We start from the raw sequence: 27,938 nt of genomic DNA, 5'->3' as shown, positions 1-27,938 counted from the left end.
CAAAATAATGAAACTTGGACTCATGTTCCTAGACCCAAGGACAAAAATGTAATTTGTACAAATTAGGTATTTAGAAATAAATTGAATGAATATGGACAAGTTTCAAGAAACAAAACAAGATTAGTGTGCAACGGTTACTCTCAAGAAGAAGTTATTGACTATGGTGAAACATTTTCTCTTGTGGCAAGACTAGAAGGTATTAGAACTTTACTAGCATATGCAACACATAGAGGATTTTAAGTATATCAAATGTATGTTAAATCTACATTCTTGAATAGAATTCTTGATGAAGAAATCTACATTGAGCAACTAGAAGATTTTGTAGATCCTAGCAAAAGAGACATGGTTTGCAAGTTACACAAAGCATTATATGGTCTCAAACAAGCTCCCGGGGCTTGGTATGAAAGACTAAATGATTACTTGATATAGATTGGTTTTCAAAGAAAAAATGATAACAGTAGTCTATATATCATGGAAGGGCCAAACAAGAAGATTGTATTGGAAAAATTATTTGTTAATGATATTCTATTTATAGGAAATGATGACTTGTGTAAAACATTTTCAAAAGAAATGAGTAAAGAATTTGGGATGTCCATGTTTAGTGAAATAAAATTCTAACATAACAAAAATGGTATCTACATCACCAATCCAAGTATATCAAGGAGATAGTGAAGAAATTTGGAATGGAAGATTCAAAACTTGTTGGAACCCCTATGTCTACAGGTCATATATAAGCCTTCCAAAAATGATGATTCCAAGATAGTAGATGGAATGGTGTCAAGATTCTCAGCAAATCCTAGAGAAAATTAGATGATGGCAATCAAGAAAATCATGAGATATCTAATAGGTACTAAAGAATATGGCTTATGGTACAAACTTGGAGGCAATTTAGAGTTGAAGGTGTTTACTGATGTTGAATTAGAAGGAATTCTTGATGACAAAAAAAACATTAGCAATGGAGCATTCTTTCTTGGTAAGAAACTAGTATCTTGGACAAGCAAGAAGCAAAATTGTACATCTCAATCTATAATAGAGGCAGAATATGTAGCAGCAGTAATCAGTTGTTCTAACATTGTTTGGTTCAACCAACTATTTGAAAGAATGAAGTTAGAGATCAAAGATCCAATTGTCATATATTGTGATAATACTAGTGCAATTAATATATCAAAGAATCCAATAATGCATTCCAAAACAAAGAATATTGCTATAAAATATCATTTCTTAAGAGAATTAGTGTAGAATAAAGAAGTTAGATTGGGATATGTGGATACATAAGAATAGATTGCAGACATATTCACCAAGACATTACCTAAGGATGCATGTCTATATCTAAGAGGTAAGATAAGGGTCATTCCCCTATCTAAAATTCACTAAAAGAAGTTTAGTGAATGCATCAACCAAAACCTGTCAAAGATCAATCAATTGGTGTATAATTAGCAAGAACATATTGTAGATGAACTAGTACTTAACATGTACATTGGTATTTATAGAATAATTTTCTTTGGCATGTGTTGATATAGAGGGAGAAGTTTACTATCATATCCTTGAGAAATTTTTGGATCTAGAATAATGTAAGAAACCAAAGGGGGAGGAATTTTCCAAAGAAAAAGTTTTCTAAAAGAGGGAGAAAGTTTAGAATTAACTTGGTAGTAGTTGCAGATAGAATCTAGTGAAAGGAAGATTTCATACCAACAAAGGGAGTTCTCAAGTCTAAAGCCAAAATTTCATTGTGCTATGGCATGTTGTGTTGCCATCAATGCTAAAGAGGGAGATTGTTGGATAAAATTGATTAATTATGTGTTGTCTTTGATGTTATACAAATATCATATCATGATCAGCTAGTATATGTTGAGCTCACTTGTGTAGTGAAGACAATTTTTTGTGTCTATTGAGCATTCCTGTGTTTATTGAGTTCACTTGGGGGTCGAAGGAAAAGTTGCAAAAAGTGAGTGTTAACTGAGCTCACTCAGTAAATGAAAGAAAGTTGGATGGAACTAGTGCTAACCAAGCTCACTCCATTGGCAAAAGATTTGTTTGAGTTTTCAATGTTAACTAAGCTTCTATTGGTTAATAAAGGAAATTTTTTCTTAGTTTCTACCAAGCTGGTTCAAATAATGAAGGATTTTCTTACTTTGTTGTATTAAGCTTATTTGATTTATCTATCAATTCTAGCCTACTAAGGTGATGAATACTGATTATTCTAAGTTTTATTTGAGCCAACTTGACAAAGTGGAAGATATAAGTACAGGTCAAGTTGTGATTTCAAAGGATGCAAGTATGAAGATGTGATTGAAAAGCCAGTAATGAGAAGAGGAAGAAAATTTGAAGGATGAGAGGAATATCCTTGTGGAGTAGCAAAGCTATATTTGATAAGGAAGGATCACGTACAAGCCAGAATAGAGATTTGTAATCAGCAATTCAGTCACATTCAAATCAGGTCATCTCATTTTTACTCTCTAACCATTGTAGTAGTGATCTAAATCTCATCATAGAGTTGTCTTAACAACTATTCACAAATCCTTGAACAAGGTGGAAATTCCATTGAATTGTTCTCAAGACTTCAAATAAGGCCACTTCCAATAGGGTGATTAAATCCTCTAATAGGGCTGCACATAATGGTGTGTTTTGTAACCTTCAATATGGTTGGCTCCTAATAGGGATCACTTCAAAAGAGTGGAAAATAGTAGCTAGTTGCAAATTAGTGGTTTTTCCCTAATTGGGTTTCCACGTTAATTCCTAGTGTCAAATGTGTTCATGCTATTTTATTTTATGTTTTTGCAACTAAGTTAAAGTAATGGTAATCATATATAAAATCTAAAGGCTTATTTTTTAATCATTTACCAAGCTAATCCAATTATTACCGAGTTAGAACATTCTCTGTGTTTACCAAGCTTCAGCAGTATTTAGTTATCTATTTGCATTTTTGTACTGACATCTAAAGGATATGAGATTTGTTATTGTAGTAACTAATTCACCCCTTCCCTCTTAGTTACACCTCTTATATTTCCATCACCTCCTTCTACAAGTCCTTTTAATATTTCTTCAAAGGTAGGGGCAATCTTCTAAAATATGATCTATTGTGCTTCATCTTCATCATCGCCCAACTTTATTTTCTTTCTTGATTTGGTGGATATTCTTGTAAACAGAGTAGGGGAAGACTTTCTAAGTTTGGTTGTTATCACCTTCACTTTCTCCTTGGGAGACTCTTCCTCTTTAGGTTCTTCTTCCTTTACATTATCTTCTTCTCCTTATTCTTCTTCAAGGTCATCACCTTTACCCTCAATTAGAATGAGAGGGGAACTGGACAATTTATTTCCATTAAGTATTTTCTCTATATTTTTCCTTCCTCTTTTCAATACCTAAGGTAACTTGATTTCAAGTACTATTCTAGTCTTAGCCTCCTAAAAGTGCTAAAATAAGATGCCTTGGGGTCAATTGGCTCATTCATGATTGCCTTAATGATGTCCTTAGTGTCATCTATGTTAACCTCATGTTTGAGAGGTTTAACTTGTGCACCCTTAGCCTTTTTGCATGGATATAGACCTTGTCACAATCAACCAAAAAATGGATATCTTGCTCATAGTCTTCCATCAATTTATTGGGGATTCTATATCTACTCTACATTTTCTCCTTGAAGGACTCAAAGTAGTTATTCATAATACTATTAATATTTTCATCCACCTCTTCTATAAACTCATTAATTTGATATAGAACTAGTGTATCTTTCTTCCACATCATAGTACCTTTTGAAGGGAAAAAATTTTGAGCATAAAAGAATAAGTATGCCAACAAAGAACCAAACTTATATGGGTTGTTCTTTAAGACTTAGATGATGTCAATGTTTTTTGTTGAATTAGTTTAGCATTAGCTTGATAAGGCCAATTTGGATAGGTTATTCTTCACCACCTTTAGGGCTAGGTCAATAGCTTTTCATGATATGTTGTTCAGACGGCTTGAGCTATATATTTTATGAGCAATCACATGAATTCCAAACTATAATTCCATTTCTCTAACACCACTTAGTTTCATTCCTCTTCCATCTCACTAGGCAGGAGTTCTCTTGGATAGTTCAACCTAACCTAGGATTTTGTGGTCTTTACCTTTTTTAACATTGTCAACTCGATAATTCTATATATCATTTTTTTTGTGATCAAAATAGGGTGATCAAGCCATAAATGTATGTCATGGACATGGCTCAAGATGAATCTAATCTATTTCCCTTGGAAAGCCCTCAACATATGCAAGATATGTGTCAAACCTTTCATCTCTAGGTGCTTGTGCTCAAGTTTAAAAATGTCATCCACACATAGCTCATTGAATGATTTTTTCATCTCTAGTTTCCCCAATTCTTGAATAGAGTAGTGTACAAGGAGTTGCTTTGGAGGAATCTATGATTATGCTCTAGTAGGGTCAAACACTTTCGTAATTGTTGGACTTAGTTTGAACTCAAGAGCTACACAATCAACTCCAACAACCAACATCTTAGAACCCTTCTACACCTTAATTCTTGAAGATTCCACTTGATCAATAAAAATTCAAACACAGTATAAATCTTCAAGAAAAATTTCTTCAATCACTCAGAGTATCTTAATTTTCTCTTCACTTAATGCTCTAAATTCTTTTGGTGAAACAAAACATTCAATTTCCTCCTTTAAAAAAAATTTGGTCTTTATGATCACCATTAATTCTTCATACAAATATTTTCTCAGTGATAGGATTTCCTCCACTCACTTAGGTCTTCATCACTTAGAAGACACCTTTAACTTAGTAGTATCTCTTGACTTAGTAGGAACTGTGAACTGAAAGAGAACTTCAAACTTGGTTTGAACTAGGTACTCACTAGAATCACCAACTTAGTATTTGAATCCAAAACTCAATAAAGATATGCAAACCAACCTTTCTCAGTAAGGTCTTATAACCCAACCTAGCTTGATAAGGTCTTCATTTTTCATCTCAATTCGAGGATCCTTGTGTTTCTTGAATACTAATATGGATTTTCGTTTTGCTAACTAGAATTGGTGTGTGATCTAGGGTATGAGTAAGATCATGGTCAACCAAATTATGGGCTTAAGTGGTAGTGAAAAACTACCAAATTTGGGTTATGTCAACTTGACACATAATTTTAAAGTGGTTCTATACTTTATATCAAAAAGTTGTAAGAAAGTAATCTGTAAGAAATTGAATTTAGCTTCTAAACTACTAGACCTTATCTACAGAAAAAATATTTGATTGGTCAAAAGTTTGGATTTTAATGTAGTACTGTGAAAGTTTAAGGGCAAAAAGTAAAATGTAAGTCCATGTCTGACCACCTTAATCAAAATCAAATGATAATAGTTTTTAATATAATTACAGATATAAAAAGTAGACTCATGCCTAGATGTGATGCATATTTTAGGTATTTTTATTCCAAATAAATAATTAAATATGAATTTTCTACTAAAACTCTTTTGGAATAAAAACCTCCCATGTCTGACCACCTTAACTAATTGAAAACTTTACCAAATTATTATTTTTTCCTTATACTAGGCAAAACATTGAATGTGATGCAACTTTTGGATTTAAAAATTATTATACCATTTGAAAGTTATAGCTATTTTTCAATTAGTATGTCAATCAACACTTTACAATCATCTTCATTGAAAATTAACTAATAAATACTTATCAAACTTAGAATTTGATAGCACTTATATTGATGGAATCTTGAAAGTGTTATAAAAAAAACCTTTTCACTTCATTCAATTTTGATAAAAATAACATTGTCAAATGGCTAGTCGAAGTCTAAGTGTCAGTGAAACCCTTCTCAAACACATTTTTTGGGTTGACCAAATAGGTTTCATAAATACCAAGTCTAATTGGGAATTCAAATAAAGTATTCGATTTTAAATCAGATACCCAGTATGAAATCACGTATTTGATTACTTCAAAGTTTGCAATTGGGAGGGAAGACACTCACATTGGAAATTTTGGAGGGAAATTTTAGATGAAACTTTTAGAGGGAAACTTTAGAGGAAAATTTTAGAGGGAAATATATTTTCGGGAAGTGTGGGTATTATTATTATTACATATGATTATGATTATTATTAACTATCATTATTATATATGATTATAATAATTATTATATATAGTAATATGTATAATTATTATGATTACTATTATTAAATATAATATATTTATAAATATAATTATTATTATAAATAAATATAATAAAGTAATATATATGATAAATATTATTATTATATATAATATTATATATGGTTATTATTGTTAAATATATAATCTAGGAATATACATGATTATTACTGTAATATAATCTAATAATATATTATTATTACACTAAAATATAAAGTATTACATTATTAAATATAATATTCTCATGAAATGCATCGAGAGGGGTCATAGGTTAACCTATGACCCCTCTCGATGCATTAGAACCAACCAAATGTGTCCCTAGGGGTTCTAGAGCCCCTAGAGAGTTATTATCATGAAATGTGTCGAGAGGGGTCATAGGTTAACCTATGGTCCCTCATGACACATCCAAACCAACCAAATGTGTCCCTAGGGGCCCTAAGGAACCTAGGGACATATGTTGTCATAAAATGTGTTGATAGGGGTCATAGATTAACCTATGACCCCTCTCAATGCATTAGAACCAACCAAATGGGTCCCTAGGGGTCCTAGGCCACTAGGGACATATGTTGTCATGAATTGTGTTGAGAGGGGTCATACGTTAACCTATGACCCCTCTCAACACATTAGAACCAAAAAAATTCATCCTTATGGGCCTTAGGGCCCCTAACAACATATATTGTCATGAAATGAGTAGATAGGGGTCATAGGTTAACCTATGACACCTCTCGACACATTAGAACCAACCAAATGCATCCCTAGAGCTCTTAGAGCCCCAAGGGACATATGTTGTCATGAAATGCATTGATAATTGGAACTAACCAAATGTGTCCCTAGGGGCCCTGGGGCCCCTAGGGGCATACATTGTTATGAAATGTATCAAGAGGGGTCATAGGTTAACCTATGACCGCTCTCGATGCATTTGAATCATGAAATGTGTTGAGAGGGGTCATAGGATAATCTATAATCTCTCTTGACACATTAGATCCAACCAAATGTGTCCCTAGGGGACTTAGGGCCCTTAGGGGCATTCTTTGTCATGAAATGCATTAAGAGGGGTCATAGGCTAACCAATGACCCCTCTCAACACATTTGAACCAATCAAATGTGTCTCTTGGAGTCCTAGGGCCCCTAGCGACATACCTTGTCATGAAATGCATCAAGAGGGAGCTTATGACCCCTCTCGATGCATTGGAACTAACCAAATGCACCATTAGGTGCCCTAGCACCCCTAGGAACATATATTATCATGAACTGCATTGATAAGGGCCATAGCTTATCTTATGACCCCTCTTGATGCATTAGAACAAACCAAATGGGTCCCTAGGGGTCCTAGGGCCCCTAGGGACAAATTTTGCCATGAAATACATCTAGAGGGGTCATCAACCTATGACCCCTCTCGACACATTAAAATCAACAAAATGCATCCCTAAGGGTCTTATGGTCCCTAGGGATATATGTTGTCATGAAATGCATCAAGAGGGGTCATAGGTTAATCGATGACCTATCGCAACGCATTGAACCAACCAAATGCATCCCTATGGGCCCTAGGTCACCTAGGGACATTCATTATCATGAAATGCATCGAGCAGGGCCATAGGTTAAACTATGACCCTTCTCAACAACTTCAAACCAACCAAATGCATCCTTAGGGGCCCTAGGGCCCCTAGGGACATATCTTTTCATGAGATGCATTGATAGGGGTCATAGATTAACCAATGACCCCTCTCAATGCATTAGAACCAACTAAATGGGTTCCTAAGGGTCCCAGGGCTTCTAGGAAAATATGTTGTCATGAAATGTGTCATGAGGGTTCATAGGTTAACTTATGGCCCCTTTTGATGCATTAGAAACAACCAAATGGGTCCCTAGCAGTCCTAGGGCCCCTAGGGACATATGTTGTCATGAAATGCATCGAGGGAGGTCATAGGCTAACCTATGACCCCACTTAATGCATTAGAACTAGCCAAATGCATCCCTAGGGGTTCTAGGGCCCCTAGGGATAGATGTTGTCATGAAATGCATTGAGAGGGGACATAGGTTAGCCTATGAACCCTCTTGATGCAATAGAACCAACCAAATGCATCCCTAGGGGTCATAGGGCCTCTAGGGACATATGTTTTCATGATATGCATCGAGAGAGGTCATAGGTTAACCTATGGCTACTCTTAATGCATTTGAACCAACCAAATGCATCACTGGGGGCCCTAGGACCATTAGTGACGTTCATTTTCATGAAATGCATGGAGCCAAACAAATGTAGGCCTCTAGGGACATATGTCATTGAATGCATTAATATGGGTGATAACTTAACTGATGACCCCTCTTGATGCATTCGATCCAACCAAATGGGTCCCTAGGGCACCTATGGACATATTTTTTCATGAAATGTGTTGATAGTGGCCATAGATTAACCTATGATCACTCTCAATGCATTGGCACCAACCTAATGCATCCCTAGGGGTCCTAGGGTCCTTAGTGACGTTCATTGTCATGAAATGCATCAAGAGGGGTCATAGGTTAACCTATAACCCCTGTTAATGCATTAGAACAGCCCAAATGTGTCCCTAGGGACCCTAGGGCCCTTAGGGACATATGTTGTCTTGAAATGCATCGATAGGGGTCATAGCTTAACCTATGACCCCTCCCAATGCATTGGATCTAACCAAATGGGCCCCTAGGGGTCCTAGGGCTCCTAGGGACAAATGTTTTCATGAAATACATTGATATTTTGACAAATTAGAACTAACCAAATGGTCCCTAGGGGCCCTAGGGCCCCTAGGGAGATATCTTGTCATGAAATGCATCGAGAAGGATTATAGGTTAAGCTATGACCCTTTCCAATGCATTAGAACCCAAAAAATTCATCTCTAGGAGTCCTAGTGCCCCTAGGGACATATGTTGTCATTAAATGAATTAAGAGGGGTCATAGGTTAACCTATGACCCCTCTCGAGGCATTTGAAACAACCAAATGCAACTATAGGGGTTCCAAGGGCCCTAGAGACATATGTTGTTGTGAAGTACATCAAGAGGGTTCATAGCTTAACCTATACCCACCCTCAATGCATTTGAACCAACCAAATGTGTCCCTAGGGGCCCTAGGGCCCCTAGGGACATATGTTGTCATGAAATTCATAGATAGGGGTCATAGATTAACCTATGACCCCTATCGAGACATTGGAACCAACCAAATGTATCCTTATGGGCCCTATGGCCCCTAGGAACATATGTAATCATGAAATGTGTCAATAGGGGTCATAGCTTAACCTATGACCCCTCTTGATGCATTAGAGCCAACCAAATGGGTCCCTAGGTGACATAGGGCCCCTAGGGACATATGTTGTCATGAAATCCATTGAGAGAGCTGATAGGTTAACCTATGACCCCTCTTGATGCATTAAAAACAACCAAATGCATCTCTAGTTTCCCTAGAGCCCCTAGGGACATTTGTTGTTAGCCATACCTATTAATTTGCAAAACATAATTTCTATTTAAAAAACCTAAATTTCAACAATTTCTATTAAAAAAAATCTAAATTTTAACAAATTCAATTAAAACTAACAAATTTATAATAAAATTTAACAAATTCATAATAAAATTTATTGAAAACATAGAAAAAATAAAAAAATCACTAACCTATATAGGCTATCCATTCGTGGATCAAATACCGAAGCTCAAAACACAAAATGTAGTGTGAAAAAATTGCCATTGGGTTTTTCTTTAAAAAAAAATCATAGTATAGGTATCGGATATTTTATTTCATATTAGATATATGATAATATTAGGCATCTAATATTAAATTGGATACTCAATAAGGCTTGGGCCTACTTTTTAGCTTTGGTATTAGGATGGATGGAAAAAGGTCATAGCAGACTTTGAAATGCTTTTAGACATTTTCAAATTCTATTTTTTTCACATTGCCACTTTTTGGCACACCATGATCCTACACATACGCTTTATTCTTTTGAATCATAGTTCTAGTGATATTAGTAGATGTCTAAGTTGAAATGGCTTAGTCACCCAACTCATTGAGTTGGGTGTCAACAACTTTAGGACATTGACTTGCATTCTCTAGAGATTCCTACACCCATTGCTGCCTCATTTTCTTTTTGATATTGTAAGCCTTTGCTTTCTCTTCATCTTCAAGTCTTCCTCTGTTCATATTGTTCTTGGCAAGGTGTCAAGGTTTTGTACAATAAAAAAATCTCTTTTTAGTATCTCTTTTCCTCATGTGATGTTTTATGCAATTTGCTCCAATATTCCTAAACTCACTACAATAGTGACATCTACACCATGTACTATAATCCCAACCAAATATTGCTTTCACAATTTTCTTTATTGGGTTCCACTTCTTGGTCTTTCATTCAAAATATTTATGTCCTTTCTTGTTGCAATTGAAACATTTTCCTTGAAATGCATTTTTCTCTATGCACTCACTTTCTCTATGCCCATGCTTATTGCAATAGTAAAAATTTCCATTAAATATTTTTTTTCCATTGCTCCAATACTCGTTTGATGAATTTCTTGTTTTTCCATAATCAGTACAAGTAGGATTTTTTTATTTTGAGCTCCTTGTTGAGATGATTATCCTTCATTTTTATAGCCTAAACCAGCTTTTCCTTTATGTCTTGATTGAATTTTCTTTTCAATTTTATTTATTCTTTCTTGAGATTTTATTGTCCTTCATTAGTTTTCTTCTCCATGCTGAGATCATTGTACAACCATTCATTCTCTATCATTGAGCTAAGAAGATCTTGATTTTCATCATTGAGTTGATCAAACAACTCTTCTTGTTGAATTGATAGTCCATGAATTTCATTATTCTTCTCTTCTATCTTCTCAGATAGCAATCTCTTATCTTCATTGGCTTTGTCATTTTGTTCCAAGTTTTCACATATCCTGACTGATTGGATTTCTTTTTCTCCTTTTAGCTTTCTAATTTCTTCATGAGGAGTGAGATTCTTTTCAAGTAGGTCTTTGATTGCTGCATCAAATTTATCTAAACCTTTTTCTTGGCACAAGTCTTAAATTCTTTTTCCAATGTAGAGATTGTCATTCAATTCTACTTCTATTTTCTTCCTTCTTTGCAAAGATTGGAAAAGATGCTCCATAGCTTTCTTGAGTTATCCAATGGCCCAACTGTAGATTCAAATTCTCATCCTCAATATATTTTTCTAACCTATATGCCTCCATTTCCTCTAATATTTTTCTCAAGTTGTCAAACATATGAAGTGAGAACCAAATGCTTTGATACCAATTGTTGGAAATATAAGGTAGGATAGGCTACTAAAAGGGGAGGGGTGAATCAAAAACCAATAAAACATAATTAATTCACCAATTAAATCATCACCACATAATCTCATCTAGTTGCATGTATGAAAGAATAAAAGTAATAAAACATTCATAATACTTTGACACAAGATATGGTAACACAAAAACCTTCCACATAGAAAGTAAAACTAGGGTGGGGATGATACCCACAAGATTTATGACTCTAGTATAAAGTTAGCCTATTAAGGCTTATAATTGATTATTTCTAGTGATCTTCCCTATTACTAGAAATAAGGTCTATTAGTCAACCTTAAAAAAGGATTTCAAAAACACGCAATGAAGTATGCACTCTGTTAGGAGATTTGGAAGAAGACTATTAAGTCCACCTTGTTAGAGGATTTTACTAATGCACCTATTAGGGTGAACCAATGGCTGATCTATTATCTACAACTTTGATTGCTGAGTTAGATTCCTTTGAATAAAAATGATAACCTTGATGTGATAAATAATTTTCTTCTATTCCTTATACTACTTATAGCCTTCTTTAATTCATATTTATCTTCTTCTCACTTCAATCCTATATGTTCTCACTTGGATATGATATAATGTATTACATATATAAAAATTCAAGTAACTTCCTTCTAGAGTCATCGTGTAGGAGAACCCAAAACAAATGATGACTCATCAAAGTCATCAGAACATCTAGAATAGGTTAGTACTATCATCTCAACATTTGGACCAAGTTGTAAGACCTAGTTCCAAGATTAGGGATTGTTATAATCCCTTTGTCAACTATGTTCAAAGATGGTCAAATGGATTAGAAACTTAGTATTTTGAATTATTTCCATATTTCATAATATTTTGATCCTATTTGGGTCATTTTGAATAGTTTTCTTTTCATTTTACCTACAGATTGCAAAAGTTGCAAAAAAGTGCAAAGTCGCTCAAAAGTTGTGAAGCAACTTTTAGCAACTTTTTGAAAACTAATGTAAAAAAAGCCCAATGACCAAAAATAAATTTTAAATATTTTTATGACCATTGGAAGGCCTACAAGAATCCCTTTTAGGTAGGTGATAGGAAGAGAGATGTATTTTGACATTTTGAATCAATATAATAACCGTTTTTTCCTTCAATATGACTGCTACAACTTAGTGTATTGACCTGTACGATCACTCCACTATTGAAAACCAATATTTTTGGATAAGTGAGTGAATTATCCTTCAAATTAATTTTTTTAAGTCTCTTCCTATCATCAAACTAAAGTTATTCACATTTTTGCATAGGTTGGTCTAGATAAGTTCTAACCTAGGGTTTCAACTTTTTATCATAACTAGTGATTTCAAGATGGGAATCTAATGACCTTTGGTCAAATCATAGTGTTTTTAATAAATTAAAAGATGCATTTGGTTTCATACTAGTACTTGTAGGGAACTATTAAATATTTGATTCCCTAGGCATGCAAGACCCATGTGCATGCTAGGAAATTAATTCAATAACTCCCATAACTCACTCCAGATTTGACATCAAGACTTGAAATTGGGTTTGTGACCTTTTTATTTCTTCCCTCTCATGTAAAATAATTTTTTCCAAGATTGGGAATCTATAACATATACCTCTGTTGTTAATGGAGCCCTAATAGGCATAATATCCTAGGCGATATGTTGGTCATAATCCCATTTGTTTTCTTCACTCAACCTTGATATTTTAGTGTGTTTAGTATGTCCCAAAAGGGTATGAAATTATTTGATTTTTTCCCTAGGTTATGTGGAGTTTATTGAAACTAACTCTATTTTTCATGAAAAATGGCTACTAGCCCATAGAGCATTTTTTCAAAGCAACTATGTGCCAAAAGTTGCATAGTTTGGTTTTAACCATTGAACCCCATTCTATGTGACATAAATATACCATTCCCTTATGTTTGAGTCTTCCCTAGTCATTTCACAAGCTTTAGGGGTCTTATACCAAATTGGACAAGTAGTGCATTGTAAGCAACTTGTGATAAGTTATCTTGGTTGGAGGGTTCCCTTGTGAATGGGGTTTTCCTTATTTGGGTGAGTGGTTGTGATAACCTAACATCAAGACTAAATAACTTGTGATTAGTGCTTGCACTTTGATCATCATAAAGGAATTTGGTTGATATAGCTTTAGTAAAGAGGACCTTAGGACTAGTTGATCAACATTTTATCTAACCCACTAGGCTCCATTGCATCAAGTCATCTACAATACCCAATTCAACATAATTCAAAAAATTGGCTAGTTGTTGTAACTTGGGCTCTAAAGAAAACTCAGTGATGTTCTAACACTCAAAAAACACTTCCAACACTTGACACACTTAGGCAATCGATTGATGTTGAAGTTTGGTACTGATCACTTCAAGTAGTAGGGACTCAATTCACACTAGATGACTCAGTGAACACTAAAGAACTAGGTAGATACTAAATGTATAGGATAAAAATATGGTTAATGAATAGGGTTTAAAATAATGCACATGAAATAGACCCTAAACCCACATTTTACACATACGTATAGATTATTTTGATATGATGTGCAAACTTGGAAATGCTAGTATTGAAATGAAGAGATGAAGATACTTCCCTCCACAAAAGAACCTATTGAAAACCCTATCAAACAATTTTACAATTAATTGTTGAATCGAATCACATTCATGAATCAAAAATTCAAGATCTACAAAATCCATAAGTCTTTTTCTTTTCTGAGGGTAGGTTGATCTTGACCTAGATAGTAGGGCACAATCTTACCCCAGGGCAATTATGCCCCAAAAAGTTGACCTTGACCTATACTACTCTAACAAAATTTATGTTCATGTATCCCATAAGTTTGACAAAAAGGGTATCCAAATCTACACTTCAATTTGATATCTTGTACCTATACCTACCAGAAAAATGGGTTTTTGTTTGAATGGTGTGTTTACATTGGTCAAACCCTAGTTTGGAATCAACCTTGAAATGTAATTGAATTTGCAATATGTATAAATAAAGTAAATGGAGCTATTCACCTTTCTTATGTATAAATTCTTGTGGAGGATTTGAGTCCTTGAATACACAAGTATAGATGCTCCAAATGGATGTAAGATGTCTCAAATCAATTATCTTAGATCTTCAACACCAAAATTGAATGGAAATGGATGAATCTACAACAAGAGGGCTCTATAGAGATTGAATCCTTTAATGGCTAACAATGGATCTCCTTGATGAATTGAATGCTTGAAGATAGATTCTTTCTTGAACTTGATAATGCTTGAATGCTTGATCATGAAAGAGAATAACTTTGTCTCATTTCCTTCTGCCTTCTATTTTGTGTTAGATAAAATGAGAAGAGGAGACTTCATTATATAGTGATCTAAGGCACAAAATTCTAGAGAAGATAACGTTGGATAATTAAACCCCCATTAATATTAACCCCTAGAAACGAACCTAGATTAAATGTAATTTTAGAGTTTACCATTTTAGAGACACAAACAATCATCTCGAAAGTGGACAAAGCAATTCTTTCCAAAACCTAACATTTAGAAATCATGGAACCTTGAAATTTTAATCTTGGTTTAGGGTTGATGTCAACCCTAACCTAGGTGAGGGTCACGGTTGACCCTGACCTAGGTTAGGGTCGAGGTTGACCTTGAACTTGAGGTTGTCCTTGACCCAAAAAGTCAAGAATCTTAGGATTTTAGTCTAGAATTCTAGAAAAGTGTAGAAAGAAAGTGGAAAAGGGTGCAGAATAGGGGAAAAATATGGATCCACATTAAAGACCCATTCAAGGTTTTTGATATGACCCCAAATCACCTACTCAAATGGCTAAACACTCTTAACATGGAAGTGCTTCCATTTTAGGATGATACATTTAGCCCCCACATTAGCAAGAGTGGACTTGACACAAACTCTGTGCAAAGTAGATCAAACAAAAAGATAATTTTATTAAAATCAAAGGGACAAAGATTTCCTTAAGCCCCTAGGGACTCAAGTCTTTTTCAACTCCAAGATCACAATAAAAGAGACATCTCTAGCAAAGAGAGAGAAGAGGGAGAGAGGAGTGGCTAGCTCATCCAGTAAGATATGTGTATTTCACTATGAACCCACAAAAATAATAAGATGGTCCACCAAGAAAGAACTTAATAGTCACCCAATAAAGTTATGCATCTTCTAGTAGCTTTGTGCATGTATGTAGTGTTTCTTTTGATGAATTTTCTAAAGTACCCATGGATCCATATCCTCATATCACCATAGAATACATTTGTAAAATGCAGATCTCTTCAAGATTTATCAACTTATTTATGTTACCTTCTAAGGATTTTGCATATTTAAAATTGAAAATGTGTGTCTCTTAAGAATTTAGCAACTTATGTGCATTACCTTCAATAGCATGTTACAAAAAATCTTAAAATAAAATGCATAATATAGAATGAGGGAGATCATATATATGCTTCCCTCCTTAATCTAGAAAAAATACATACTATTTTGACATGTTAAGGAAAGAAAAGAACAAGGATAAAGACTTCTTTAACATCAAGACAACACCTAGTCCAAGCCAAGAAGGTCAAATCTCCTATGGGGCCATATAAGTGAAGAATGTAAAGAGATATCATGCAAGAAGAGAAAAAGTAACCTAGTGAGAGACAACACACTATTCATCTTCCAAGGTGAGAGATTTATCAACAATGGAAACCCAATGTCAAACAAAAAAATAGGTTATGATCAACGATAGAGACCCTCAATGCAAACCAAAACTTGCATGTATGATTGGATATCACATAATATATAGATACTACTTAACTGAGGAAAAGTGGATCCTAAAAAGATAGAAAAGAAGGAGATGACATCCTTGCCCCCCAAGCATAGGAGCTATTGCTGTTTTGAAACAAAGATGGTTTCAAATTACCCCAATGAGAACAAGATACATGTAGGGGTAGCTAACTCCCATTATTAAGATATCCTTTTAGACACCGAGCCAACTATAAGGCTAGAACCTTCTTCTACTTCAGGCTCTACAAAATCTAAGTAGGTGGACCTCAGATTCAATTTATATGGTACCAATGTTAAACATATTCTTGAATCTATTAATAGTAGATTTAGCCCTTATTTCTCCTATTGACTCATGCAATAACATAGATCTATAATGGCTAAGTGTAAGATAATACAATTCATAAGTTGAGTCCTAGGGCATCTTGTTCTATTTCTTCAAACATAAAATATAAAGATGTTTTGAAATTGATTTTATTTTATGTGGGTGGGGAAAGTGGATTAAAACCAAGTATGCACAATAAACTAATAATATTTTAAATCATCAGTGCATCATTCATTGGAAAATTTACAAATCTCTCTCATGCATTTTTGATATCTAAGACACACATCCTATGCCAAGATTGAAGATCTATCCATTTACCTTGTAAATTGGATATCAATGTTCAATCTAAATATAATTCTTACCTAATATCCTTCTCAATAAAATAGCAACCCTGTTGATTTCCATAAATAATTTACATAACTCGTTGAATTATAGGCAATAATGAAACACCATACAGCCTTAAGGGACTGCAACTATGACCTAGACTCTTTGTTCAAAGATCATAAAAGATTGCAAACCACTAATAAAAGAAACAAGATCTAAAATGAAACTCAACACCTGGTGTGATATATATTTTTGAAATAATACATGAAAATGCATGAAATTGACTCAAAAAATACCTAATGAACAAGACTATACAATAAGCATATGCTATCATACAAGAGAGAAAATGGTGGAAATGAGAAACTAATGGGATCGGAAGGGGGTATCACAACCAAAGAATAGCTTCATGGTCTAGAACTAGCACATCTCAGATGTTGTCCATTTAGACTTCATCAACTCCGAAAACCATTTTTGCTAAATGTTTTTATTCCAGAATTTCTTATTTTTCCAACCCTAAATGAAAGAGAGAAAGATAAATATATAGGATGAAAATAATTCAATCCCAACCTAGAGATATTTTCATTTCCTCTTTTCTTTCACAAAAGATTTGATTCTTCAATCATGACTCCAACTTCAATCCCAAAATTTAGCACAACTAGAAAAACAAATATCAATCATGATTAAAAAGTGGAGCCAAATTATACCAGATTGACATAATATTCTCAAGATTAACCCAACATACCTTTAACCATGTGTTTTTACCATGCCTACAACTACATTTTAAATTTTTTCCCATTTTACTGAGAAGGCCCATATTTTACATTTCTTCTTATAACTTGAACCAATGACTCCCTATGTGAAAACAAGCTCCATAATTAGAAAGATCTTCTCCTAGGTTTGATGATATATAATATGCCTATGTTCACTTATCAAGAACTCTTGAAATGTCATTTTGAAAAATCAGCTCCTTATCTATAAATCTTTTGTCTAAACTTCAAAGTTTCAAAAATTTAAAATTTCTAAAGTTCAAACTTTAGAAAATATAACATTTTTTAATTTAAAAATCATGTATTTAATCTCTGGAAAATATTTTGAAAACATTTTTGAATTTTCCTTCTAGCTTCCATTTTGGGTCAAACCCCCTTTGATCAGGTTGCCACATGGAAGCATCTTATTGGTCCTCTGATCATCCAGTCAACTGCATTGTCATCATTTTATCTGCACCTACCAAATCACTACCATGTGGCACATTATTAATGGTCTAGGATATAGCCATCCACATAACCATTAACTAGCGACTGCTGCTACATGGTGGCTTGGTGCTTTCCTACTTTATTTAAACCTTGTGCATCTCCATGAAGTAGGGAAGTCCCATGTTGCCATGTGTCCACTATGACATACTTCAATTTTGTGCTTAGTTGGAATGTGAAGTGCTTGACACTTGGCATATTTTACTCATCTGAACTCCATGCTAATGTCATCTATTGGAATTAACAAGTGGGAAGATTTGCAATATTATCCACATGAATCTGATTCATCTAATATAGATGAAATTAGAAGCCATACATGAAAATAGATAACCCACAAAATTGGTAACCTAGAAACCCTCCAAAATGAGAAGTTAAAACTAGAGTGGGGATGACACACACAAAATATCACTGCAACAATGTGTAACTATTCAAGGTTATAATGTCTGACCACTTCCAATGGTCTACACTGTAAAAGGACTATCTTGTTAAAGACTTCACACCTTGTTAAAGGTGACCTAGTTAAAGGATTTCACTACCCTACTAAAAGTAGGCCTAGTTAAAGGACTTTAGTACATTCACTTGGAATGTCACTCTATTAAAGGATTTACAAATGGCTACTAGGCCAATCTAAGTCCATAGGATTTCCATATCTAATACAATTGCTAGACTTGATAACTTGCAATCCGCAATTGCTAATCACAGTTCATGGTTTCGCTCTGACTAATCTAATCCTTGCTTGATCTTATGTGTCACTCTTCGAGGTTTTGATACTTTTTTCTTAGTCAAATAAATTCTACAATGTTGCTCTATTCTTCACTAAGTCATTTAAACTCCCCTCTAAATTTCTCTATAGTTCACCCATACACTTCTCTCATTCACACATACAATGGGGTTTCATCCTCCTTTTAAAGATTTCAAAGACTTAGAGTTAGGTATAAATCTACGATCAATATTAAATCTTCTTTTTCCACTTATTTCTTTCACTTCTCCTATTGGTTGCATGCCTTCTCTATTTTTCTTATTGGCTGCATGCTGATTACATAGCTAATGCAAAAGATTTAGTCTTATCTTCAAGATCCTTCAAGATTCATCCTTTTTTAGCTCCAAAACTATTTACATCTGAGTTTGTGAAGCTACAAACTCATATGTTGATTCTATGTTATGCAACACTTACTAGTTGTCAATGCTCGACACATATAAGAAAATTGGCTCACTCAGCTCCTCTAGTAGTTCTATTTTACTTGACATCTATAGTGACTCAACATCTATACTTTTCTTGGCACTTGAACTTTGCTCGACACCTAAAGATTTCTTTACACCTATTGAATTCTCTAGCTCAACATACACTATAGCTTGGCTTTTGTATTATACTCGGCATCATCTTGAGAATTTGGTTAAGTGTGTTGACACTCAAATGTCAAAACCAATTTGAGACTAACAATCTCCCCCTTTGACATGAGTGGAAAAAACACTTAACTAAACATTATAAATCTAATCTCTATGAGTATATTACATATTTTTTTTAGCATATGTACAAGACTTCAAAAACTAATTCAAAATTCCATATACCTCAAAATTTTGTAACTCCCTTTGAGCTGATATGTCATTTCCATTCTTGTAACCAAAATTCTTGTGCTGAATGTATCTCATGCTGATGTACATTCTGATAGTTTTTGCCTTGTCTACCTTTGTTTCTATATCTTTGTACCCTATTTTTACTTCATGTACTCTATATCTATTTCCCTTTCACATCTTCTTGCAGTTTTGCATCCTTCTTAACTTTTATTGTTTCCTCAAAATGTGAATGTGAATATCTTCCCCTTTTGATATTCATTATTTCCATCAAAAAATGTATTATCTCCTATTCTTATTCACATCTCCCCCAAAACATTATATCACATCTCCCTTTATTATTTCTCCCCCTTTTTGACACTTATGTTGAAGGGTCCTAAGGATGAATAGAGTACTTTGCCAAAAATGTTTTATTTACCTCCATAATAATCTTGAGAGAAGCATCCCAATTGTTTAGTTCTATTACCAATGACTTGTTTTGGATGGCTATCTTTGCTACAAGATGAACAAGGCCTTCTAGTGTAGAAAGATTAGTGTCTTTCTTTAGAATATTTTCTACATAGGCTTGTTCCTTATGGAGTACTTCTAGATGTGGAGTAATGGAGGATTGTTTTTGCATCAATTTGGCCTTAATATTGGCCTCTTCTTCTATCCATACAACTAATTCTTTCTATGTGTGAAGTGTAGTTGCAAAGTGCTTCCCACTCTGAGTTGGATCTTTGGGTAGCTAAGTGCTAGAAATCTAGAGATTTCATTCCAAGATCATTATGCTTTGGCTAGTCTCTTGTGTGAAGTAAGATGAACAACACAACTTGGTGTACAATGAGAATACATTCTCAAGTACTTTCTTCATTTTTTCAATCTTCTTAGCCAATTCAATTTATGAAAGTGCTATCTCACTAGATATTTTCTCATTCACTTTCATCTAAAATTTCTTTTTTGACCATTCTAATAAGTTAACATTAGTGTCAAGGTCCTCATTCTATACCTAGTCCACTATATTGGATAATTTCTCCATGATGGATTTGGTTTCATTAGGTACTTTCAAACTGAAAGCATCAAGAAATATTTCTTTGATTTCCACCAGTGCTTGCTTCTACCTATACTCATTTTTTAGTATCTCTTGTCTCTTCCTTCTCTCAAGTACCTCTTGCACTTCATTTATCTATTGTAGGTTCATAGTTCTTGAGTCATAACTAGGTATGACTATTTCTTCATCAAGTTCAAGGTATCCATAGTGAAGTACCCTTGTAACCTTGGTGGAGCTCGAGCCTAGTGCTAAAATCTACAATGGTACTGCATTAGTGCCCAACTTCTTAGTAGGAGTCCCTACGGTAGGAAAGTTCACTAATGTTTGTATTGCCTCCTACTCCTTAGGGGTTTTCTCCTCTTTTTTCTCCTTTTCTCTACTACCTTGGTCAATAATGATAATTTGAGGAGGTGCACCTTGAGGTTGTGTTGTAGGAACATCTTTCCCTATTTGTTTGTTTGCTAATTCCTCGGTAGTTGTTGAGATTGTAACTATATTATCAACCTTAGAAATTTTATGTTGTGCTTCTGGCTCTTTAGGTTTATCTATTGTAGTTATGGGAGGTTGTATATATTGTACTTGAATGTTTTCTTTCTCCCTTGTTATCTCTTCTACAACCTTTTTTAATTCATCCACACTCACCAAAACTAGATCATTACAAAGTTGTGAATGCATTGTAGTTTGGCGAAGGATCTTTTTGAGATCCTCTATAGTTAGAGGGTTGATGTTTTGACCTAAGGTATCAAGAACATCCTTTAAAATTACTATTTATATAGATGCTATATGTGGAGGACTTGGTGGTGGTAGCTGGGTGTCTTGGACACTCTATTTAGTTTGCTACTCTTCAACTATTGCCTCTTCACCATGTGTCTTCTCCACTATCTCTTCTTTTGTCTCTTTCTCTCCTTCATCTTTCTCATTCTCTTCTTCTTCTCCACCATTTCTACCTTAAATGGGTCTTCCTATCCTTCCTTCATAGTTGTCAAACTGTATATTAATTTCCACATTTGTGTGGACTTTTGGACAATATCTTCTATTTGGTTGTTCAAAATCTTAAGGCTCTATATTTGGGTGGAAATTTTCTCCCATGTTTCTTGCTAGCCTTTGGTATTTGACCTTTTGTAAGGTATAACATTACATGAGCCAATCTAGACTCCCTTGTTTCTTTCTCTATCTTAAGAAAATAATGCTATTTATTCTCAACTAGAGAGCTTAGCTCCTTAGGCATTGTGTTTGTCCAGTTCAAGTGGGGTGGTCTTGAACTTAGCCATGATAGTGTAGATGGACTCTTCCACTATGTTATGTTGTTCCCTTGACAAATTATTAAATTCAATGGTCTTTAGACTAGTTAAATCAGCATTTTCTTTGATATTATTGCAAATTCTTTCCAATTTTGATGTCGTAGAATAGCTTACCAATCTAAATTGGTCTTCATCAGATTTAGTCCTTTCTTCATCTGATTTTGGAGGTGCAACATACTTTCTTCTTTTCTTTTTCTCTATAGCTCCTCCTTATTCTATTTCCTTTTGTCTCTCCTGCTCTTTTACCATTAGAGTTGTAGCCCTAGTGTAAACCCTTGTAGTTGGCTTGGCTGGGCTTGGCTTTGTAGCTTTCTTCTTTGTCTTTCTTTTCTTTAGCTTAGCCTTGGGTGATTCCTACTTGGCATCATCCTCTTCATCTGCATCCTCCCCCATACCTTGGGTTAAGACAAGTGGTCCTTGACCTTGCTCTTCTTCATCATCCTTGACATCTTCACCTTATTCTTCTTCTACAGTGCCTTCCCCAAATTTGGCCTTTAGCATTTTAAAAAGCTTGTCCTTCTTTTTCAAAGTAGAGGTAGTCTTCAAATCCATATCCACTTTTGACCTTACCACATTGTAGGTTCCAAAATATGGTGTATCCTTATCTATTTCCTCTACCAATAATGCAGTTATTGTTACTGATGCTTCATCTATGTTAATTTCATACACAAGAGGTCTTAACCATCTCACTCTTGGTATGGCAAATTGAATGTATGTATAATCAATATCTACAAGAAAACATACATCATTTACATATTTTTCTATTAATTACACTAGAATCCTTAGCCTTTTCTTCATTGTCTTCTTAAAGTCCTCAAAATAGATAGTTATTAAGCTCTCAAAATTAGCTCCCATATGCTCTATGCATTCATTGACTTGAGCTATAATAGACCTATTAGTTTTCTAGGCTACTTTACCAAATGAAGGAAACTCATTCTTAACATAAAAGAAAATATATATTAAAATGGCACCAAATTTGCTTTGGGCTCCCTTGGTTCTCCTGATAGCTACTAGATTCTCATTTATCTATTGTAGTTGTAGTTCTACAAGATCATAGGTATGATCCTTCTTCAAAAATTTATATCCTACATCCACTACAATGCAAGGCACACTGTTGAGTCTATTGGATTGATAGAATTTATGTGCAATCACTCTGATAGAAAAATCAATAAGAGGGTCTTGGATGGTATCAATTTTCATCCCTCTCTTATTCCACTTTGCACCAGTATTTTTTTGAATTGCCTCCTTTGCATCACTCCTAAGTGTCTTCAGCTGATCTAAGGTTGGGTACCCTATCACTCTATGCACAATTCTTTTGGTGATTTTTATTGGACCATCCTCCAACCATAAACTTCCATCATCTATTCAACTAAGTACTAGTCTAATCCATTAAATTTTGAAAACTGTAGGAAATTCTAGGGCACATGTTAAACCCTTGTTTTCAACAATTTTGTACTCTTTCTTCAACACTCCATTTTCACATAATTTCTCATATGCCTCTCTCATTTCCATGTCACCTATGGCTCCAATTTTTCAATTATAGCATCTCCTAACATCTTGAACCATTACATCCTCAGGGTGTATGATGGATAGGGCTCCAACAGGGTCATTCTTATATGTAACCTTTGGTATTGAGCATAAATTGAGTTGTTTGACCTCATTGGACACTAGCTAGACTTTGAAAGGTTTCTTCTTCTGAGTTTTCCTAGAGCTAGAAGCCATTTCCATAATTATGGGGTTTTAACATGAAGAAAATGGTAAATTGTGTAACTCGATACAGATGTAAATATCTCAAGACTAATGAAATCAAGTTGAAATGATGTTGAAATCTTGTTCAAACATTGGATTCTCTACTTTAAAACTTTCTATGTGCTCTTTCATGTCTTTTCTCTTTGTTTGTGGTGAGGAAAAATGATTGAAAACGTGATGATATACCCTATTTTTTATGCATTTAATGCTTAGTATAGATACACCTATCCACTTGGCTTCTAAAAGATTCTACATTATGCAACTTCCATTGGCTTTTCTTTACTTGGATTCCATAGGAGTATTCTTTACTCGGCTTTAACTAAATTTTCTTCTTCATTCAGCTTCTACTAATCATTTGGGTCCCACTATTTTGACAGTCAAATCATCATGTACTGGATTGATACTCAGCATTTGAGGGTAACTAGGAAACACTTCCTAAACCTTGAAATTTTAACTTTGCATATTTGTTCATGCTAATCTCTTCCTTTAAGTATTTTCTTGTTTTAGGAACTGATTTATGATAAAACTTTGTAAATCAGTCCCTCATGCCTTCACTTTTTCTTAGTTTGATGAAGTGTGACCACTTGACCTATTAGGTGATCCCTTCATTTGATGTGTTACACCCATCTTTATTCTTCCATGTCTTATTCATTTCTCCTATGATGTGTTCAACATCTACCTTCTCTTTACCTTTTTTTTTCTTTGAGTTGGGTGTCTTTGACCTTGTTGGGCTGATATGACTAGTCTTCAAGCAATTGAAACATGTGGTTTGACTCAACCATCTTCTGTAATTTCCTCTAAAATGTGTCCTTATGCAACTTTTAGGAATGTGTCCATATTCCTAACAGTAATGGCAGCTATAACTAGTGTTGTAATCCCAATTGTAGTGATCTCCATGGGTTTTTCCCCTTACTACTTGATTTGGTGTCCACATAGGCTTTGATCTGCACTCAAAAGCTCTATGTACATACTTTTTCCAATTGTAGCAATGACCTTCAAATCTTGGTGTCCTGATAGTCCTAGTCTTGCAGTTATGTGCTTGATGTCCTTGTTTTTTGCACTTATGACAATAACTTGCATTCTTAGGCTTGTCATGTTGATGTTCATTCTTGCTCCTACACACATTAGAGCTATGTCCCTTTCACCATAGAAATGAAAAGTAGGTTTAGTGTTCTTACCTTTGTTACTCCTTTCTTCTATAGTCTGGGATGACTCTCCCTATTTAGTATTGGTGTAACCAAGTCCTGAAGTACCATTGCTAGCCCTTGGTGATTTTAGTAGCTACTCAAAGTACTTGATTGCTTCATTGGGTTTATTGAAGCTTTTTTCAATCTCCTTTTCTCTTTTCAGGTCATTTTGCAGCTGATCATTTTGCATCTTCAATGTGGAGATCTCAATATCCTTGATATTTAGTTCATGATGTACATTCATCATCTAGCTCAGGGTGTCTAGTTGCCTATGTGAAATTCTTGCAATCTCAATTGACTTTTCTTTTAGTCTATTGGCAAGGTTTCTCTCATCTTCTTCTAGCATAGCTTTGACTTTAGTGGCTCTTTTCTTCTATTTAGTCATCTCAGAAAGCATTATGGCTTGTGACTCTTATTCAAGTTTGAGTGTTCTAATTTCTTCTGCTTGAGATCTATTCTTCTCCATTAGGTCTACTATTGTTGCATCAAACTCTTTGGAATCTCCATTTGAAAATAGATTTGAGGTGCCAATCTCCTTGTATTGTGTGCCATTTTCAGCTATGCAATCTCTCTTCTTTTCTTCAAGGATTTTCTTAGTTCCTCTCTAGCTTCCTCCAATGCATGTAGAGCAAGTTGTATATTAATTGATTGATTCTCTATGATCTTCCAAAGCTTGTAGAATTCAATTTCCATATCTTTTTTCCAAAATGTAAGGCTTCTTCTTAGGATAACTCACTCTGATACCAATTGTTCAAATTAACAAGTGAGAATATTTACTTCTATGGGGGGGGGGGGGGTGAATCAGAAGTAATTAACTTTAACCTTTTCAAATCCTTTCAACTAATATTATCCACATGAATCTAATTCATCTCATAAATATGAAAGTAGAAGACATGCATGAAAATAGATAACACACAAATTTGGTAATCCAAAAACCCTCCAAAATGAGTTCTAAGGTAAAACTAGGGTAGGGATGACAACCACAAAATATCACTGCGGCAATGTGTAACTATTCAAGTTTACATTGTTTGACCACTTCTAATAATTTTCCCTATGAAAAGCCTATCTTGTTAAAGACTTCACACCTTGTTAGAGGATTTCACTACCCTACTAAGAGTAGGCCTAGTTAAAGGGCTTTAGTACATTCACTTGGAATGCCACCCTATTAAATGATTTTCTAATAGCTGCTAGGCCAACCTAAGTCCATAGGATTTCCATATATAATATAATTGCTAGAAAGTATTAGAAGATTTTGACCTGATAACTTGTAATCCTTAATTGATGAATTGATGATCACAAATCCTATTTTTTCTTTGACTGATATGATCCTTTCTTGATCTAATGTGTTACTCTTCGACGTTCTAATACTCTATTCTTAGTCAACTAGACTCTATAATGTTGCTCTATTCTTCACTAAGTCTTTTAAACTCCCCTTTGAATTTTTTTATAGTTCACCCATACAATTCTCTCATTCACACATACAATTTAGTTTCATCCTCCATTTAAAGGTTTCAAAGACTTAGGGTTAGGTATGAATCTATGATCAATATTAAATCTTCTTTTCCCACTTATTTCTTGCACTTTTCCTATTTGGTTGCATGTCTTCTATATTTTTCTTATTGGTTGCATGCTGATTACATAGGTAATGCAAAATATTTGATCTTATATTCAAGATCTTTTGAGATTCGTCCTATGTCAGCTCCGAAATGATTTACATCTAAGTTTTTGAAGATACGAACTCATATGTTGGTTCTGTATTACACATCACTTATTAGTTGTTGATGCTCGAAAATTATAGGAAAACTATCTCACTCGACTCCTATAGTAATTCTATTTCACTTGGCATCTATAGTGACTTAGCATTTATACTTTTCTTGACACTTGAAATTTTCTTAGCACCTAAAGATTGCTTGGCAGTTGAAGTTCACTTGACACCTCTTAAATTCTCTGGCTCAACATAGATTATAGCTCAACTTCTATATTATACTCAGCATCATCTTGAGAATTTTTTTAAGTGTGTTGATACTTAAATGTCAAAACCAATCTATGATTAATAGTCATCATGGTGGTTACTTGGGCATCCAAAATTTTACACTATCTTCCTCTGGTTGGCTGTATATGGGCTAGTCAATGAATAGCTTGCCTTTTCAAAAGGCCACATGTCTTAAGACATTATACAATGCATGTGTTTTTTCATTTAAACACTCCAAAGTTTTACCATATAATGAATGTGGGATATATTTTTAGATGCCTTGCCATTGACTTTCCTTCTCTAACATTGGTGGCTTTGTTCCTTAGGATTTAATGTTATAATTCTTTAGAATAATTGAGAGGTGGGGGGAGGGGGGGGGTGAATCAGTTATTCAAGGTTCAAATGCCCTAATGAAACTTTTTCTCTTTCTCTACAAATCCTTAATGGTACATAACTAAACTTATCATGCATGCAATTTAAATATTGAAACAACTATGAAAAGTAAACATGCATCAAACCATAACACTAAGAATTTGATAACCTAAAAACCCTCTAGGAATAAGAAAGTAAAACTGGAGTGGGGATGATACCCACAAAATAACTGTGCAATTGATTTTAAACCACTTCTGATGGTTTGCCCTGTGAAAAGCCTGCCCTGTTAAAGGCTACAACACATTGTTAAATGTGACCTTGTTAGAGGATTTCACCAAGCTATTAGGAATGGGCCTGGTTAAAGGACTTTAGAACATTCACTTGGAATGTCACCCTGTTAAAGGATTTACAACATGGCTATTAAACCAACCTAAGTCCATAGAATTTAGCTTAACTATTACAATTGCTAGAGAGTAACAAAAATGGCTTTTGATTTGATATAACCTACAACATATCTTGCAGATTACAGATCACACTTCAGTTCAATCATTTGCTTGGCTATTAATCACTTCAGTTTTGATAGCTTGTCTTCCTCTCAAGCTTCGTCTCCTTGAGTCTTCTTACTCATCATATCAATGCAATCATATCTATGGTCATCCAATGAAATAGAGTATTTTGTGCTCTCTTTCTCCTTAGCACCTTCT

This window comes from Cupressus sempervirens, chromosome 10 (assembly GCF_028749045.1).
Source record: "Cupressus sempervirens isolate cs-2001-9-10 chromosome 10, ASM2874904v1, whole genome shotgun sequence".
NCBI lineage: Eukaryota > Viridiplantae > Streptophyta > Pinopsida > Cupressales > Cupressaceae > Cupressus > Cupressus sempervirens.
This window is presented reverse-complemented; position numbering follows the sequence as displayed.